Source organism: Ornithodoros turicata, chromosome 2 (assembly GCF_037126465.1).
Source record: "Ornithodoros turicata isolate Travis chromosome 2, ASM3712646v1, whole genome shotgun sequence".
NCBI classification, from domain to species: domain Eukaryota; kingdom Metazoa; phylum Arthropoda; class Arachnida; order Ixodida; family Argasidae; genus Ornithodoros; species Ornithodoros turicata.
This window is the reverse complement of record NC_088202.1, coordinates 12,482,458-12,496,006: the sequence shown is the minus strand read 5'-3', so window position 1 is coordinate 12,496,006 and position 13,549 is coordinate 12,482,458. Positions and strand designations below refer to the sequence as shown.

General features: G+C 43.6%; 8 non-coding genes across 8 annotated transcripts; all 8 read right to left on the bottom strand.

Annotated features, from left to right (window-relative positions):
* Window positions 1–233: 233 nt before the first annotated feature.
* Window positions 234–306, bottom strand: Trnaa-agc (transfer RNA alanine (anticodon AGC)). The gene has a single exon. It is a non-coding gene; the product is annotated as a tRNA-Ala (tRNA).
* Window positions 307–536: 230 nt separating this feature from the next.
* Trnaa-agc (transfer RNA alanine (anticodon AGC)) lies at window positions 537–609 on the bottom strand. The gene has a single exon. It is a non-coding gene; the product is annotated as a tRNA-Ala (tRNA).
* Window positions 610–839: 230 nt separating this feature from the next.
* On the bottom strand, window positions 840–912 carry Trnaa-agc (transfer RNA alanine (anticodon AGC)). The gene has a single exon. It is a non-coding gene; the product is annotated as a tRNA-Ala (tRNA).
* A 1,131-nt stretch (window positions 913–2,043) lies between these two features.
* On the bottom strand, window positions 2,044–2,116 carry Trnaa-agc (transfer RNA alanine (anticodon AGC)). The gene has a single exon. It is a non-coding gene; the product is annotated as a tRNA-Ala (tRNA).
* A 3,519-nt stretch (window positions 2,117–5,635) lies between these two features.
* On the bottom strand, window positions 5,636–5,708 carry Trnaa-agc (transfer RNA alanine (anticodon AGC)). The gene has a single exon. It is a non-coding gene; the product is annotated as a tRNA-Ala (tRNA).
* Window positions 5,709–5,938: 230 nt separating this feature from the next.
* Trnaa-agc (transfer RNA alanine (anticodon AGC)) lies at window positions 5,939–6,011 on the bottom strand. Its single transcript has one exon. It is a non-coding gene; the product is annotated as a tRNA-Ala (tRNA).
* Window positions 6,012–6,241: 230 nt separating this feature from the next.
* On the bottom strand, window positions 6,242–6,314 carry Trnaa-agc (transfer RNA alanine (anticodon AGC)). The gene has a single exon. It is a non-coding gene; the product is annotated as a tRNA-Ala (tRNA).
* A 230-nt stretch (window positions 6,315–6,544) lies between these two features.
* Window positions 6,545–6,617, bottom strand: Trnaa-agc (transfer RNA alanine (anticodon AGC)). The gene has a single exon. It is a non-coding gene; the product is annotated as a tRNA-Ala (tRNA).
* Between the last annotated feature and the right edge of the window lie 6,932 nt (window positions 6,618–13,549).

Below are 13,549 nucleotides of genomic sequence, written 5' to 3'. Positions count from 1 at the left end.
CCCGACGTAATGGCCGCAAGTGTTACTGAAAGAAAGGCAATCTACTGACACTTTCGCTAGAGTTGACCAATGCCAGGTAGAAAAAGTAACGTAAACAAAGGAAGATACTCTAGGTGACCTACAGTTGAGGACAAGCCGAGAAACTAGTGACTCTAAGACAAACACGGAACGTAAGGCTTGAAGCGCATAAGAATCAATGAAATCAAACAACTCAGGAAAAGTAAAACAGGCTATGGAGGTGCGGGGCATCGATCCCCGTACCTCTCGCATGCTAAGCGAGCGCTCTACCATCTGAGCTACACCCCCGACGTAATGGCCGCAAGTGTTACTGAAAGAAAGGCAATCTACTGACACTTTCGCTAGAGTTGACCAATGCCAGGTAGAAAAAGTAACGTAAACAAAGGAAGATACTCAAGGTGACCTACAGTTGAGAAGAAGCTGAGAAACTAGTGACTCTAAGACAAACACGGAACGTAAGGCTTGAAGCGCATAAGAATCAATGAAATCAAACAACTCAGGAAAAGTAAAACAGGCTATGGAGGTGCGGGGCATCGATCCCCGTACCTCTCGCATGCTAAGCGAGCGCTCTACCATCTGAGCTACACCCCCGACGTAATGGCCGCAAGTGTTACTGAAAGAAAGGCAATCTACTGACACTTTCGCTAGAGTTGACCAATGCCAGGTAGAAAAAGTAACGTAAACAAAGGAAGATACTCTAGGTGACCTACAGTTGAGGACAAGCCGAGAAACTAGTGACTCTAAGACAAACACGGAACGTAAGGCTTGAAACGCATAAGAATCAATGAAATCAAACAACTCAGGAAAAGTAAAACAGGCTATGGAGGTGCGGGGCATCGATCCCCGTACCTCTCGCATGCTAAGCGAGCGCTCTACCATCTGAGCTACACCCCCGACGTAATGGCCGCAAGTGTTACTGAAAGAAAGGCAATCTACTGACACTTTCGCTAGAGTTGACCAATGCCAGGTAGAAAAAGTAACGTAAACAAAGGAAGATACTCAAGGTGACCTACAGTTGAGAAGAAGCTGAGAAACTAGTGACTCTAAGACAAACACGGAACGTAAGGCTTGAAGCGCATAAGAATCAATGAAATCAAACAACTCAGGAAAAGTAAAACAGGCTATGGAGGTGCGGGGCATCGATCCCCGTACCTCTCGCATGCTAAGCGAGCGCTGTACCAGCACCCCCGACGTTATAGCCGAAAGTGTTACTGAAAGAAAGACAATCTACTGACACTTTCGCTAGAGTTGACCAATGCCAGGTAGAAAAAGTAACGTAAACAAAGGAAGATACTCAAGGTGACCTACAGTTGAGGACAAGCTGAGAAACTAGTGACTCTAAGACAAACACGGAACATAAGGCTTGAAACGCATAAGAATCAATGAAATGAAACTACTCAGGAAAAGTAAAATAGGCTATGGAGGTGCGGGGCATCGATCCCCGTACCTCTCGCATGCTAAGCGAGCGCTCTACAATCTGAGCTACACCCCCGACCTAATGGCAGCAAGTGTTACTGAAAGAAAGGCAATCTACTGACACTTTCGCTAGAGTTGACCAATGCCAGGTAGAAAAAGTAACGTAAACAAAGGAAGATACTCAAGGTGACCTACAGTTGAGGAGAAGCTGAGAAACTAGTGACTCTAAGACAAACACGGAACGTAAGGCTTGAAGCGCATAAGAATCAATGAAATCAAACAACTCAGGAAAAGTAAAACAGGCTATGGAGGTGCGGGGCATCGATCCCCGTACCTCTCGCATGCTAAGCGAGCGCTCTATCATCTGAGCTACACCCCCGACGTAATAGCCGAAAGTGTTACTGAAAGAAAGGCAATCTACTGACACTTTCGCTAGAGTTGACCAATGCCAGGTAGAAAAAGTAACGTAAACAAAGGAAGATACTCAAGGTGACCTACAGTTGAGGAGAAGCTGAGAAACTAGTGACTCTAAGACAAACACGGAACGTAAGGCTTGAAGCGCATAAGAATCAATGAAATCAAACAACTCAGGAAAAGTAAAACAGACTATGGAGGTGCGGGGCATCGATCCCCGTACCTCTCGCATGCTAAGCGAGCGCTCTACCATCTGAGCTACACCCCTTTTTTTTTTTTCCACCTTTATTTTTCAGAGCTTACTACTCTGAGTCACGTCGACTCAATACCTCACAATACCATACACTATACGACAAAATCACAGAGAGAGAATACGATGTTTCTCCTCTATACCGGACACGTTAATAACACAACTTCTACAAAACATTCAGCCTTTCGCAGACTGTATCTAACCACTCAGGCACTTCTAAGAGCTGAGTACAAGCTAACTTTACCTGCAGTAGTTCGGCTTTGAAATATTTCATAGGAGGACACAAGGGCTCTTCGTTCCTATCGGCCATACGAAGCTTCCACAAACAGTACATGGCAACAAGAAGAACGATATCGTATCTCACATTTTCACCGGGGCGTAATGGGAGGAAGCGGATAGTGTGAGGATTAAGCGAAAGACGGCGCTTAAGGACTTTGAACTGTAAGTCATCCCAAAAGAATAAAGCTTCTGTGCAGTCCAGAAAAAGGTGGTCGACAGTCTCGGGCGTGTTGCAAAATCTGCAATTCACGGACCACGGAACATAGAATCCGTTCTGTTGAAGCCAAGCTTTCACGGGCAGTGTGGACGTGTGTAATTTAAAGAAAAATGACTTCATGTTGGGCTTGACCGGCATCTTCCTGACTCTGCACAATACATCCGTGCCGTGCCATCCGGAGGGGATTTGACGGTAGATGGGCACAGGAAAGAGTACATCGAGAAGATGAGCTACCAACGTTTTCTTGGCGACAGAAAAGAGGTACTCTAAGCTGAATCTAGCCTTCAAGAAGTTTAGGCTCTCGACAACCTCTTTGTAGAACCCGCTTAAGCGTAGACTTTCTTCGTGAAACCCAACATATATATCGGGAATGTAGTTGTACGCAAGGGCCCGCTTGATGGTTTCCAGAATCGGGTGTGAACTCTGCCTATAAAAAAACAGTCTCATGACGAGTTGCTTGATGTAGAGATGCTGTAAGCCTAGTCCGCCGTCCTTGACTTTCTTGAACAGGTTTTGTCTTCGCATCCTTTCGAACGTTGAACACCATATTGTGGTGGCAAATATGCGATGACAACGATGTATAATTTTGCGGGAGCATTGCAGGCAGAGGCGGAGAGTTTTCATTTTCCCAGGGGGGGCAAGGGCGCACCGCGAAATAAGTACTCTCGCGGAGGGGGGGGGATATGTTTATTAATACAAAAAAGAAACAGATGCGTATACGAAGAGGGGAGTCAAGTCCTGTAGATCACATAAACAAAATACAGAAGCCGACACTGAAGATTTTTGTTTAAGTTTAATTTGTACAAGCTTTCGCGTGGAGGTCCACGCTTCCTCAGGTACAAAGTGAAGTGGTGACACACATAAGTCTATATAGTATAGACATATACACTGCTGTACAAAGAAAGGGAAGAGGAAAGGAGATATGGTGCCGCATGTCTGTGTACAATGAATAGCTGGGCAGACGGATAGGTGACCTCTAACCGTTTAAACCGTTTAAACGGTTAGAGGTCACCTATCCGTCTGCCCAGCTATTCATTGTACACAGACATGTGGCACCATATCTCCTTTCCTCTTCCCTTTCTTTGTACAGCAGTGTATATGTCTATACTATATATACTTATGTGTGTCACCACTTCACTTTGTACCTGAGGAAGCGTGGACCTCCACGCGAAAGCTTGTACAAATTAAACTTAAACAAAAATCTTCAGTGTCGGCTTCTGTATTTTGTTTATACAAAAAAGAAAGGTAAACCAGATGGATGTCGGTGTGTTATTCCAAAAAAAGAGTGAAATGGGGAAGACAAAAAAGGCAAAGAAAAAAGAAAGCAAAAGAAAACAAAAAGACGGAAAGAAAATGAAAAGAAAAATGAAGAACACAAAAGTAAAGCTGAAGAATCACACACTCTGATGGGATCTTACGATGTATGCAGAACTGGTATAGAAATAAGAGGAAGGAAGAACAGAAAAAAAAAGAAAAAGAAGAACAGAGAGAACGTAAACAGTGAACATGTGCACAACTGAAGGCATTACGCCTTTGAAAACTGAGTGCAAGAGGAACAAAATGCATTGAATCCTCTGTGTTTGACCCGAAATGCGCGCAATGTTATGAATATGGTCAATGAAATGGAGCAGCGGGAGTTGAACCCGCTCCCAACGAATATGCGTTCCGAAGATTCTACCGTTACACCTCACTGGCAGCTGCTGGTACCTTTTCGACTGCTTCGTTTCATTGATCTGATTGCTTTGGGCGAAATTCAAGCTATGTGTTGTGTCATCCTCTGTGTTTCTTCGCCTCACCTTCTACTGTGATAATGAGTATTGTGGGCGGATACATATTTTACGAATTGCAAGATACATTTTTGGGTTTGGTTCCTCTTCGCTCTTTTGACCCGGGCGCGCCGAGCCCCAAAGGTTGGTGTCAGTCTCTTAGCGGGACTTCCCGGGGGAGGCGGCGCCCCCCCCTTGTTCATGTTCCGGGGGGGCAAGGGCCCCCGCGCCCCCCCGCAGTCGGCGCCTATGATTGCAGGACTTGCAAGAGGTAAATCAGCTTAGCGGCCAGAAAAACATTGCACACAGAAGCTCGTTGAAACATTGAGAGATCTTGTTTTTTCCAGGTCGAAGCATGTGTCCTAATGTTTTGTAATCGCTCCGACCACAAGGAGGTCGTGTTACAACTTTTGTCTAACGGGACCCCAAGGTAGCAAGGACCACGGGTTTGCCACTGAACGCCACAAAATAATTCCGGGGCTGTTCCCCATTGACCGCACCATATCCCCAGAGATTTGTCCTTGTTTAGACGTGCCCCAGAGACTTGACCAAACACATGAAGTTCGTGAATAACTTTGACGACACTTGGCTTGTCTGTCACGAGAAACGCAAGGTCATCCGCGTACGCCACGACCTTCACCACAGCATCGCGAAGCTCGAAACCACGTATGTCATCACGAGAGATGATACGCTGGCATAACGGCTCAAGGTATAGACCAAATAACAGGGATGACATGGGACAGCCTTGTCGTACTGAAGCTCGAAGGGGCACTGGCGCGGTAAGAGTGCCGTTAATTACCAGGCTCGTTGCAACCTGTTCATAGCACAACTTGATTCGGCTTGCGAACTTGTCTCCCATGTTGACGTAATGCAAGAGCGAAAACAAATAATCGTGACACACCCGATCAAAAGCCTTATAGAGGTCCACTTGCAGCAGGGCTACATGACTTCGTTCAAGTCGACACCAGTCTAGAACCGAGCGGACAACATGGATGTTTGTTTGTATGGTCCTGTTCCTGATTGCGCATGTCTGAGCTACACCCCCGACGTAATAGCCGAAAGTGTTACTGAAAGAAAGACAATCTACTGACACTTTCGCTAGAGTTGACCAATGCCAGGTAGAAAAAGTAACGTAAACAAAGGAAGATACTCAAGGTGACCTACAGTTGAGGAGAAGCTGAGAAACTAGTGACTCTAAGACAAACACGGAACGTAAGGCTTGAAGCGCATAAGAATCAATGAAATCAAACAACTCAGGAAAAGTAAAACAGGCTATGGAGGTGCGGGGCATCGATCCCCGTACCTCTCGCATGCTAAGCGAGCGCTCTACCACCTGAGCTACACCCCCGACGTGATAGCCGAAAGTGTTACTGAAAGAAAGACAATCTACTGACACTTTCGCTAGAGTTGACCAATGCCAGGTAGAAAAAGTAACGTAAACAAAGGAAGATACTCAAGGTGACCTACAGTTGAGGACAAGCTGAGAAACTAGTGACTCTAAGACAAACACGGAACGTAAGGCTTGAAGCGCATAAGAATCAATGAAATCAAACAACTCAGGAAAAGTAAAACAGGCTATGGAGGTGCGGGGCATCGATCCCCGTACCTCTCGCATGCTAAGCGAGCGCTCTACCATCTGAGCTACACCCCCGACGTAATAACCGAAAGTGTTACTGAAAGAAAGACAATCTACTGACACTTTCGCTAGAGTTGACCAATGCCAGGTAGAAAAAGTAACGTAAACAAAGGAAGATACTCAAGGTGACCTACAGTTGAGGAGAAGCTGAGAAACTAGTGACTCTAAGACAAACACGGAACGTAAGGCTTGAAGCGCATAAGAATCAATGAGATCAAACAACTCAGGAAAAGTAAAACAGGCTATGGAGGTGCGGGGCATCGATCCCCGTACCTCTCGCATGCTAAGCGAGCGCTCTACCATCTGAGCTACACCCCCGACGTAATAGCCGAAAGTGTTACTGAAAGAAAGACAATCTACTGACACTTTCGCTAGAGTTGACCAATGCCAGGTAGAAAAAGTAACGTAAACAGAGGAAGATACTCAAGGTGACCTACAGTTGAGGAGAAGCTGAGAAACTAGTGACTCTAAGACAAACACGGAACGTAAGGCTTGAAGCGCATAAGAATCAATGAAATCAAACAACTCAGGAAAAGTAAAACAGGCTATGGAGGTGCGGGGCATCGATCCCCGCACCTCTCGCATGCTAAGCGAGCGCTCTACCATCTGAGCTACACCCCCGACCACGGAATGCGGGGCAGCCTCCTCAGAAAGCTCTGGCCTTATTGCCCTACTTATTTCTGGAACGCACACCGTTCTCCCCGAGCGCAAAATAGACTCCGTTTAGAACACTTCTTGCTACTGGCAAGTTGCCACGGTCCCGCCGCTGCTTCCACAAAAGCTGTTGGGCTTGTATAATCCAGATAAATAAACTCTCAAGTATACAGATTGCGGAGACGTTAACTATCTGTCAGGGTTGTCTGTCCTTATACAAGAGAAGTCAGAAAAAGAAGTTAATGAAAATCAACGAATATTTGAGTTATCAAGAGTTAGCGCAATTCACGTAAGATTCGGTGTCATAAAAACTGCCAAAGCAAGGGAACGAATTGGTGTTGCGTATGTGTTATTTCGCGTGCTATATTATTTCATTGTAGTGCGCTCAAACGGTTCGCGAACTGTACCGCGGATGACCAATGAAAAGGGGAAGTGACTCACAGTGTAACTCTCTGGCTCGGGCGTGGAAAAAAAGTTCGCTCAACCGCTTTATTGAGAGCGATTCAGTAAAATTCTCTATTGCAGATGAAATCTGTTTCCCTGTACCTGTTTCGCCTAATTATGAATAACATAGAGCGCCGTACACGATGCAATACACTAAACTAGACATTACTGCCCCCAAGCGTGGACACGTGTATACTTCAGCGATGAACTAATCACTAATCAATTTGCGACACTATGAGGTGGTGAAAAGGTAATTTATGAAATGTACGAAGAAGGCAACGTGTCCTCGAGCTGAAATGTACGTTTCATTCGAGGGAAAGATTCGGAAAATTTGAAATATTCCCTCTCGCACAACTGCTCGCGATTTCCTGAATATCACCTTCACATGATATAAAGTCATTGCTTGACACTTGTGTACATAACTTTATTTGTGACAAAATGTGGGGAAAACCAACGAAAGATGTAATAAGACTCATCAAGGCATCACCTCCGCGCGGCTCGGCTCCTGGCCATCGTTATACAAAACCGACATCAACTGTATACACCGATACAAGGAACGCATTAGTAAATTTTCACATGAAAGAGAAGCAATGATACACAGGAAAGACAGAGATGATACCTGATTCGCGAAACGTGAACCGCGTACAGTATGCAAAACATTGATTCTCCTTTCCCCCCTAAAAACTAACAAAAAAAAAACCTGGATTTCAACAAAGAAGTGACAGTTCTGTTGGTAGACCACCCCATAAACTGTGGTCAATAGTGCCCTGAACGGGCCAGTGTGCACCAATACAATGGTACCTCACGCTTGCCATTTGAAGTGCAAAATTTTCCAATAAAATAGGCGCGAGTTTTTAAACGTAACACGAGTTCAAAGTATGTGGCCTTCTGGTCACTACAACACCAGTCCGACCGCCACACATTACAGTACACAAGCGCCAGTGGTCGCCATGGCATAGTGCATGGCTACCGGAATTAATGGCAAATGACAGATTGTGAGTTGGGTCATGAGCGTATTAGAACTGGCTATAGCGAATCTCTCTATCGGGTTTCCCCTATTCCGTAAATATTAAAGTGTCCCTGACTAGAAGATGTGGGAGGTATTCCGCAGTTGAAATCGATAACGAACACAGAAACGATTATACATGCAAAACCGCATGCGTTAAAACCGAGTAGTTTCCTTGAAATCGAATTTTAAGCACCGGAATTCGTTGCACCACTAGCACACCAAGCGTCAAACGCAGGGATCGTACGGCCGTATAGAAAACTCGGCTCGGCGGAAGTCATCCCCATATCATCGTCATCATGTATTTCTCTCTCTCTCTCTCGGCTGAGCAAATGCACCCGGTGACGTCATATGCCCGGCCACACATATGCGCAGGATGCCGTCACGTGATTACGCAGCACGCTACTAATTTGCCTTACACAACATTTCCACGTAAAAATTTCGACGCTTTCTTATTGCAAAAACAAGAACAAGAAGTGCAGGCATCATTCGATACCTACCTGACGATTTATTTATTTATTTTATTTTGAGGGTACCCATCAACGACCGTGGGGTCTAACGGATGGTGCACCAAGACACAGGGAACACAATACAAAGCATAAAACAACAAACAGCAAATAATGAAATGTTAAGGGTTAAACAGTTCTCGCGTTGCTGGTAGGAAGAGAAGATTTAAATGATGAGAATGAGAAAAAAAGATGTCAATATCATAATTCTGGCAGAGAGTATTCATGGTGCGCTGCAAGCGAGATATAGGTGCACAGTAATGGGCCATATTTTCATGAAAAACAGGTTGGGATCGCAAGTTACGCAATGGTAGATGAACAGACCCGAAGATAAGAAATCAGGGCAGTCAATGATGCCGTGCACAAGCTTGAAAAGGAAATGACAGTCGCGCAATGTCCTTCGATGAGCTAAGGTGGGTAGGTTAAGTTTTTCAAGAATGTGGTCGTAGTTATAATACATAGTTTTACCAATGTATCGGTCGTGGTAAATAGCAATAAATCGTCTTTGGACTTTTTCAACATCAGATGTGAGAGATTTGTTCAAACAGTTCCATACAACAGAGGAAAACTCGATGAGAGGGAGAACCGTGGAAAAAAATAAGCGAAAGAAGCATAGGGGGTGCGAAAAATTTTTTTGTAAGTCTCGAGATGACACCTAGTTTAGAGAATGCGAGAATGCAAGATTTGTGATATACGTAATGTGCGTTTGAAAAGAGAGATGACTATCAAAAGTGATGCCCAAATCTCTTATACAGTTAACACGATTAATGGTGGTTGACGCCATAGAGTAGGTAAAGTGAATGGGGGTAGTTTTCCGAGTGAAAGTGATTACATGAGATTTAAGAGCGTTGAGTTTCAACATGTTCCGTGTAAACCAAGACTGTACACGAGTGATGTCATTTTGTAAATCCAAACATTCGTCAGCATGATTAATACAACAAAACAACTTGAGATCATCAGCGTATTGAAGAATGTTACTGTGTTGCACACAAGTGGAAAGGTCATTGACAAAAACATTAAACAGTAATGGCCCAAGGATAGATATTTATAACTTCGCTAATCCAATATGCCCCGCAATGAAAAGTGGAAGTCCGAGTTACGACGACCTTCGCATACGGAGCACTGTTTCACTGAAGTTTCCCTTGAAGTTGTTGTGAGTCTTCTGAACAATCCTTCTGAACAATCGACTAAATCATGGAGGGACACACCCCGACTTCACCTGAAGTAGTATATGTGTCACTGTGTTGGTTTACGCCGCCGGAATAGCAACCGCCAGACATGAAGTTCACCTGCTGCCAAGCGGTGAATCGCGACACTCAGCAATTATAAGGGTTAACATGCTTCGACAGCAATACATGGAGGTGAACTTTTGTCAGCTGCATTCCAAGGGTATCGAGTACAAACGAAACCCGGTGGTAGTGCTACGGATGTGGTTCAGTTCCAGTAATCCCGACTACAGTCAGCTTGGTTTGAGCCGCATTCGCTGAGCGCTACGTCTGAATATGACTCGGTTAGTACGTCTTCAACTCAAATCGAATGCTTTATTTCAGCCGTTCTACTGCGCCAATTGTCATGCATACGTGTGCATACGTACCGCTATATTCTAGATAAAATTGCGTAAGCACAGGCAAGCTGGTAGATGAACTCCATAACGGCAAACCTGAGCAGGGCACAAACACGTAGACAACACAACACAGCAGCTAAAATACTGTGTTGTGTTGGTCTATGTGTTGTCGGCCTGCTCAGTTGTGCCGTTATGGAGCGAATTATTCTACGACGAAATATATTCTTATAATATACGTGGAAAGCGTGAATTGCATTTTAACCATCCACTTTAGTGCATGATTCCAAATGGGACAATAAACATTATATTTGCAAGTATTGGAAGCAATTCAAAGGCATGCTTCTTGACAAAGTCAAATATGCACATGCATGTTCTGTAACTTTGTTTACAGTAGAATTGTATCGTCCACAATTATAGGTTTGACATCAACCTCACGCACAATGGAAACAAAAGTCAGTAGTAATTTATCGTTGCGGTTTTATGTGTAGTTGATCCCACAGTCAGACTGCATGTAATGATGTGATGTGATATGATGAAGAAAAAAAATGGGGATGTGAGTTTCGACGAAATCGAACTGGTTACATCGGTACACTTACACACAGAAAGTTGAAACAGATGATGAAATGATGGATCTCTGTTTTTTCATCATGAAATGATACATACTAGTAGCTATACTCTATTGCGTGTACACTATTCTTAGGCTTGTCATACCAGACATGTACAAGATACTCAAAAATGTATTTAAGATAAGATAATAAATACTAACGTTAGAATGGTAATTAAGATAGAGTATAAATACATGAAAATTAAAGTAATTAAGATAGAGTACAAAATACTTCAAAAAGTATTTGAAATACAATTAAGATACTATTTATCCTTGAACCGGTCACTCGTCAATGCGGCGAGTCGCCGCTATGTGACATGAATCACCTAAACACCGCGCACTACGCAAGCGGCCGCTGTGTGATAGGAGTCATTTAAACATAAGACCCAAAAAGATGACAAAGAGATACCACATAACTCCACTAAGTATATGTGACCCAGAACAATGCAAACTTCTAGCAGGTGCCTGCTGGGCGAGGTCAGAATTCGGCGTCACCACGTCAGGGCACACATATTAGAACCCTCACTCGCCAAGTACACAAGATTACACTCGCCAAGATTAGTACACACAGGGCAAGATCTCTAAATGGAGACTACCAAGAAGGGCCAATGTCCGGGTCAAGTCCGAGGGACTCAGGGAATTTCCACTGAACAAGCAAGATAATGGAAAGACAAGACACAGAAAGTTTGAGAGGGAGAGGGATCCAAAATATGTAATTAGAGTATTGAGTAGAAAATACCATAAAATGTATTTTAAATAGAGTACAAATACACAAAATAAAAAGTATTGAGTAGAGTACCAAAATACCGCAAATTGTATTTAAAATACAGTATTTTAAATACAATACTCCAAATACGTACAAGTCTGTGTCATACCCTTGACAGCAAAAAACAATCTATTAATATTTTTCTATTTACTTATTAATAGTCTGATGCAGTTGCATATGTGGATCTGATCTGATATTTGAATAATTATGTCGGAGCGTACTTGCACGGCATGCAGCCTATGCAATTGGGGGGGGGGGGGGGTAGGTTTATTGAAAAAAGAAATAGGGAAAGGTTTGTCAGGCATAGGCCGACTTGCTATTCCTTCCATAAAAAGAAAAGGGAAAAAGAAAAGAAAGAAAAGAGCACAAAATCATTCTTCATCGAAAAAAAAAAGAGAGTTATCCTTATGCGTTGTGTAACCACTGTTTTGTTTTGTCTTTCTCGGGTTTGCAGCGCGCATCACATTTAGGGCTGCAGTAGGTATACGTCCTCGCTTGAAAGACTACTGTCATGGCACAGTGTTGAAGTCTGTGGATCCTTCCCCTGGAAAAAACATGTTTCAAAGGTTGCCCCTATATCTCCAGAGTCTATTGTACAACTTACATCTTACCTTATTAGTCCTGCTGTTGCAATAAGTATACGTATGTGCAACAACGTACACCTGTTCACATCTCTGCCAACCATGCTGTAGGACTGGGTGAACCGTCCAGTGCACCTATAGGTGTATTTTGCACTTTCTATCTGCATACAGAACTTCCTTATTTCAGAATAGCTATTCACAATAGGAATTTATCGTTTTCAGAATTATGGCAAAATTTGAGGACACATTTTTATTTCAATTTCAAAACATGCATTGCAGTTCCACATCTCAATCAGCATTTGCGTCACACATGACAAAGTGTACTGGAAGCTGAAACATGATGAACAACGCAAGCACAACAAGGGGCAGCGTTTGCTAGCAACACAAACATGCATAGAATACATCGGCGTCCAGCCTAAACTACCAGCTCCTCTGCTACAAAGGTTACCTCCGTTGCTAACAGGTTGACGGGTTTGCGTCTTGATCGCCTCACGCCTTTCGCGAAACCTGAAGTTACCTGTAAGAATCACCGGAACAAATTCATCCCCTGTTGTTCAAATGTTGTTTATCAGATCCCCCTAGCTTGTGGTTTCTGTTATATTGGCCAGACAAAGCGTTGCTTAAATGATCGTTTGATAGAGCATTCATTAAAAGTAACAATAAAGCCTCAAACTCCGAAATTGCCAAGCATTTGGAAGAATGCTCAGATTGCTTCCCTCTATGGGATGAAACAATTGTAAAGGCTTCTGAATTGTACCCCCACAGAAGACTTTTGAGAGAAACCCTATGCATAACCTCTTGTGGGAACTGTGTCAGCAACCCATCCGTAATCCTCGGTCCGGCCTTGAGCAGACTTCTTGTTCCCCCGAACTGACACTTTTTGTACAAGAGAGAAACTGATGTTGAGAAACAGTGAGTACAGTGATAAACAGTGACTTTCATCTTTCACCCTTTTTGTTCTCAACTGGTTGTTCCCTTCCCTCTGGTTGTATATAATTCTTGTATGTGAAGTAAAATTTCAGCTGTGTTTGAGACTTCGTGTTTGTGTCTGTCCTTTCGTGTTCCCTAGTCTCGGCGTTTTACATTATGCATCATCTTCACCAGCTCGCTTGCTTCCTAGCCGTTTTTTCATTGGGTTTGCATTATTCATCATGCTACTAAATCAACTTGCTCTTCATCTTCTTGGTTTTGGGAGTTGAAAATACCACAACGGTTAACATTTTATTGCTGGCTCCGTGAGAGAGAATACAGCAGTGCGCTGTGTGTGCATGCTTACAAAACATACTTGGTCGTAGCTTCTGTTGACTACACGGGGATGTACCGTTTGAAAAGTAGATGGAATGCTGTATTTTGATAGTGTTGTTGTGGCACTGCAGAGACGTTCCTCACTGCCATCGTCCAAAAAAGCAACAACAACAACAACAAATA